This window comes from Brassica oleracea, chromosome C9 (assembly GCF_000695525.1).
Source record: "Brassica oleracea var. oleracea cultivar TO1000 chromosome C9, BOL, whole genome shotgun sequence".
NCBI lineage: Eukaryota > Viridiplantae > Streptophyta > Magnoliopsida > Brassicales > Brassicaceae > Brassica > Brassica oleracea.
In genome coordinates this window covers 36,268,216-36,274,527 of record NC_027756.1, presented here as the reverse complement: position 1 = coordinate 36,274,527, position 6,312 = coordinate 36,268,216, and positions in this window count along the sequence as shown.

Genomic DNA, 6,312 nt, shown 5'->3' with positions numbered 1-6,312 from the left:
TGGCACATTAGGTTAATTGGTGTGTGCTTAAACGCGTAATCACAAACCAATTGGTTTAGGAACGGTTTGCAAACAAGAATTAATATTAAACAAAAACAAACTATTATTTAATAAAACCGGGTTACCGGGTTACGGTGGTTACAAAAATAGAACTAAACAATGTTTTACGAAACTGGAGCCCAAAGACGTTTCTTTACGTGATTCTATTGATTACTTTCATCGCCTACACTTATAGAAAAACCTGCAGCATAGTCAAAAGCATATATACCCAGAGTCGAGCACTAAATCACAACGAGAACACAGCAACGGGTATCTTAGGCCTTTGGGAAACTTCTTCGTGAAGGAAGAAGCGGATGTGAATCATGAGTCTGAAGGAACGATGGGAACCATTTGTAAAGTAGAGATTGAATGATAAACTGTTAACTTCTGATTACTGAAACGTATTACATACCTATATACACGAGCAGAGCCGGCCCTGAGTGGAAGCGGACCAAGCAGTTGCTTCCGGCCGACAAATAATAACTATATTTTCGGCCGAAATTTGACAATAAGTTCCTTTAGCTAATTTGGTCATGGCACTATGGTTAACTGTCCAAGGTGATGAGTTCGAACGCTTCCCCCATCATAATACAACTATTTTTTATTCAGTGTTAATACTTAATACTAATCGGCCCAATATTTTTTTTTTGCTTCTGGCCCCTAGATTCCTAGGACCGGCTCTGTACACGAGAATGACCGACCACAATATCCTATATCTTCTTGTGTTTATCTCTAACAACATATGTATATCGTTATCTTAATAAAGCTTATCTATAGGTAATTCTAATCACAATAGGATTCCCTAATACTTCCCCTCAAGTTGGAGCGTGAAGATCTTGAACACCCAACTTGGATGATAGAAACTCAAACCGAGAGCGCCCCAAAGCTTTGGTTAGAATGTCAGCACTCTGATCTTTGCTGCGGACGGTTGTAGTAGAGATAAGACTGTCATCACGCACCCTGTGACAGTCTCTTTCAATATGTTTGGTATGCTCATGAAAGACATGATTAGCGGCTATATGGATCGCTGCTTTTCTATCACAATAGAAAGGAACTGGTTTGTCAACTTGAACACCAAGTTCTTTCATCAAAGGAACGATCCATTTCATTTCTTTCGTGGATGCGGCTATTGCATGATATTCTGTTTCAGCGGGAGAATCTGAAACCGTTTTCTGCTTCTTAGTTTTCCATGAAATAGGATTCTCTCCAAGAAGCACTACATAAGAACTTAATGACCGTCGCGTAAGAGGACATGCACTCCAGTCTGCATCAACATATACCGAGAGCTCAAGGTTGCTATCAGATCGTAAGAGTATCCCTTGTCCATGACAGCCTTTAAGGAACCAAACCACACGAAGAGCAGCTTCCCAATGAACTACATGTGGTGCCTTCATAAACTGAGACAATAAGTGAATCGTATAACAGAGTTTAGGACGTGTAATTGATAAATACACAAGACGTCCCACAAGGCGTCTGTACTTCTTTGGGTCTGAGCACAATGGCCCTTTGTCTGCTGCCAAGTGATGATTTTGCTCAACTGGGATAGACACAGGTTTAGCACCAAGCAAGCCACAATCTGCAATAATGTCCAACGCATATTTACGTTGAGAAAGAAAAATTCCTTCCTCTGTTCTAGCCACCTCGATCCCCAAGAAGTATTTCAACTTTCCTAGATCCTTCATACGAAAAAAATCACCTAAATAGGTCTTGAACTTATCAAGTAACTCGAGGTCAATACTTGCCACTACCAAGTCGTCAACATACACTAGAACTCGAACTTCTTTTGGTCCTTTAGTATATGTGAATAAAGAGTAATCCGAATATGATTGCACAAAACCAAACTCAATTAGCGCTTTAGATAACTTTGCAAACCAGCAACGAGGCTCTTGCTTCAAACCATATATAGCTTTACGAAGCCTACAAACTTTGCGAGGATCCTCATGAGTAAAGCCGGGTGGTAAGCGCATATAAACTTCCTCTTCTAGATCACCATGCAAGAACACATTGTGAACATCCATTTGATGAGCTTCCCAACCCTTTGCTGCAACTTAGCAGACTCCGAACTGTCGCCATTTTAACTACCGGAGCAAACGTTTCGTCATAATCATCACCTGCGACTTGTTTGTTCCCACAACCAACCAGACGAGACTTATGTCGCTCGATAGTACTGTCTGCGTTGTATTTGATCCTATGCACCCATTTTGACGCAATAGCATGTTTGCCAGGAGGCAGAGTTGCCAAATCCCATGTGTCAAGCTCTTCATGTGCGACTACTTCGAGTTTCATAGAATCCCTCCATACCTTTTCTTTAATAGCTTCTGAATATGTTCGAGGTTCTACTCCAGCAGTAACAGCTGCTAAGAAGGCTTGATGGGAGACAGAGAACTTTAGATCAGACACATAATTATTGAGAGGATAAGGAGTCTTACCTGGATCGTTACACGACGACGAAGATGCAGAACAGGTAGATGAGAGAGAGGTGTCTTATAAGCGAATATTATTATATGTGATGTAGTCTTTGAGCTTAACTGAAGGTATTCGTGCTCTTTGACCACGACCAGTTGGTTCAGATAACGCGATATCATTTGGTGACTGAATCTGTATTATTCTGAACTGTATTTTCTGGGTTTGGTTGAATTGAAGATATTGGTGACTTGTCCTGCAAGTTAATTAGTTCCTCTGTTTGTGAAGTCGGTGTCTGTTGAGGAGATGGTAATGGTGTATTGCTGACAGTAACTGAACTCCCCTGTCTTCAATAGCAGACATATTTGTTATTTCCCAGTCATCATCAATATGAACTTGTGTAGTTAACTGACTGTTTGTCGGAACTGATGACTGAGAAGAATAAGGAAATTCTGTTTCTTTGAATATAACGTCTCGTGATATGAGGAACTCCTCTGTTTCGAGATCGAACACTTTCCATCCTTTTTGAGTGAATGGATAGCCAACGAACACACACCTTCTGCTCCTTGATCCAAACTTATCGTTGTCTCTTGACTTAGCGTGCACGAAACACAAACTTCCAAAGACTTTGAGATGTTCGTATGATGGTTTCTCTCCGTATAATAACTCATAAAGAGAGACGTTTTTAAGCACCATCGATGGAGTTCTATTGATGAGATGCGAAGCTGTTAAGATTGCCTCTCCCCAAAACCGGATAGGCATGTTTCCTCCAAAGAGTAACGATCTTGCTACATTAAGAATATGCATGTGCTTCCTCTCAACACGACCGTTTTGTTGAGGAGTTGCAACACATGAGGTTTGGTGGATGATTCCTTTTTCACGAAAGTAGCGAGCAAGACAAAAACTCTGTGCCGTTGTCACTGCGAACTGTCTTGACTTCCTTATTAAATGTTTCATCGCCATTGCACAGAAGTTTTGAAGCACAGTCTGAACCTCTGATTTTTCAAGAAGCAAGTACGTCCAAACTGTCCTTGAGAAATCATCTACAATTGTTAAGAAGTATCGAGCTCCACAGGAAGATTGAACTCGATCAGGACCCCATACGTCACAATGAATCATCTCAAAACACTCTTTAGTTTTATTCAAACTTTGATAAAATACTTCTCTTGTCTGTTTGGCTCGAAAACATGTGTCACAAGGACTATGAGCCAAAGACTTATTAGTAGAAAACGACAAAGGTAACAAACTCAAAACTAAAAGAGATTCAGTACAAACAACACATTAGATAATATGATGTTTTCAGAAAGATATAACACGCCAATGTGAGTCGCAAACGTCTTGTTTCCATCTGCAAAGCAAACTGGACATGGAGGTATACTGGAAATATTAAGAAATGAGAGATCTCCAGTCATATGGTGAGATGCTCCAGTGTCTAGAATCAAATCTCCATATAGCTTACCAGACAACTTATCGGAATATGGCTTAGTTCTCTCATTTATCAGCTGTGTAAGGGCTTTCAGTTGCTCTTCTGTGAATACTGGAAAATTTGATTCATTAGAGGAAGTTGCATGAGCGTTGTGTGCCTTTGGTCCATTCCTCTTTCCTCTATCAGAACCCGAGGAACCACGTACTCTGTTACTTTGAGAACCTCTGTTTTCTTGCTTATTTGAGCGCTCTTCCCACCAGTCCGGGAAACCAACCAGTTGCCAACAATTGGATTTATCATGTCCTTTGCGACCACAATGAGAACACTACGAGGATCGACGCATAGTTGAATTAACTTGATCTTTCTTTGCGACAAAACCGACTGCACCTTGTTGAGCCTCTCTTTCTTTGAATGAAGCAAGATGCTGTTCTTCTCTAATGACTTTGGAATAAGCTTCTCCAAGATCAACTAACGAATCACTAGATATGATTCCTTGACAAACTCCTCCAAACCGAGATTCGTCAAGTCCCATGACAAACTGATGGACTTTTTCTTCATCTCTTTCCTTCTCATACTCAGCAGAAGCACTGCAACTGCAAGCCGGAAGAGGCTTATACATCTCTAGTTCATCCCACATCTTTGCTAGACGTCCATACTACTCCATCACTGATTGACCACTTTGTTTACAAGACGACAGTTGTTCTTTGAGATGATGAACTCGTACTTTGTTTCCAACTGAGAAACGTTTCTTCAAATTCTCCCAAAGTTTGTGAGAATCTGATATAAAGGTGACTGTTGACCAAACCTTCGCTTCAATAGAAGACCGTATCCAGCCGACAATCATAGAATTAACCGAAGACCAGAGATCAAATTTCGGATCATCAATGGAAAGTTTAGGTATTGTTCCATCGATAAACCCTAATTTTCTCTTAGCTCTCAAGGCATTGGTTAACTCTGTAGACCACTCATTATAGTTGTCTTCGTTAAACACCACCGAAGTTATTAATGCTCCAGGGTTGTCCAACGCAAACAACGAGTACGGAGTTGAGCTCACTGAGCCCACGTTACTTTGCTCAACATGCTCAACTTGAGCACTACTTTTACTAGCAGAAGAATCTTCTTCACCAGCCATCGAACTTGATTTGCTACTGAAAAACTAGGTTTCAGGATAGTTATTGCTCTGATACCATGTAAAGTAGAGATTGAATAATAAACGGTTAACTTCTGATTACTGAAACTTATTACATCGACTTATATACACGAGAATGACCGACCACAATATCCTATATCTTCTTGTGTTTATCTCTAGCAACATATGTATATTGTTATCTTAATAAAGCTTATCTATAGGTAATCCTAATCACAATAGGATTCCCTAATACCATTTAACGGGAAAGTTGGTACGTTAAGGTTAGGAGAGATTGATGTGGCGTTTCTTACTTGTTATTGGTTAGGAATGTATTTTGCTGGACATTGGGGTGATACTTTGGATCTGAGGTTGTTTCTGACTTGGGAGTGGATTCTTTGTGGCGTTATTATTTTGGGATGGGGTTATTTTCTGGAACATTCATGCGTTTTGGTTCTCTGTGGTGATGCAAATGGCGGCTGAATTGTTTTTGTTTCAGACCATCTGTTGTGGGGGAGAGGAAGAGGAAGAGGAGCTTATTATGGGGATTTGGAACGAACGGTCATACTTGATAGCTAGCTGTTGATAAAAAAACAACGCATGCAAGTTGGTGAAGAACACGTTTTTTTTGGTTTTTTGGTTGGTAAGTTTGGTTGTTACACCAACTCACCACCAACTCACAAATCCCCCTCCTATAAATACATGCATGAAGGAGAAGGGGAAATTCATCCCAAACAAGAAAAACAAAGTAAGAGAGAACAAGAGAAGAGAAGAAGAGAGAGTGCAAGAGAGAAAAAAAAAATTATCTTTCTTGTGAGAAAAATCTTTCTCTTTAAGAAATTACAAATAATTTCTTAAGTGTATTTGGGATCGGGTGTGAGTTGAGAGTTTGTAAAATTTCCTGGGTTGATAATAAAAGATCTGTAGCAGGTCCGGAGACGTAGGCAACATTGGCCGAACTCCGTCAACAATTTTGTGTGTGTTTTCCCGCTCCCATAAATTCTGGTTTTCCGCAAAATTTGACCGCGTATTTCCTAACAACTGGTATCAGAGCCTGAGTTACGGTGATCGGTCAAATTTTTTGCGGGGTTACTATTCACGTGAACAGTACTTCGTGAATAGTGAATTTTCTCGGTAACATCGGTTTGTCGACGAAGGTGTTCTAATACACGGTGGTTCCAGAAACGATGGGAGGCGAAGACGGTTTGGCGCACAGTATCGGGAAATTTGACGGTACAGATTATGCATTTTGGAGAATGCAAATTGAAGATTATCTGTACGGAAAGAAGCTTCATCAACCGCTGAGCAAGAAGCCTGA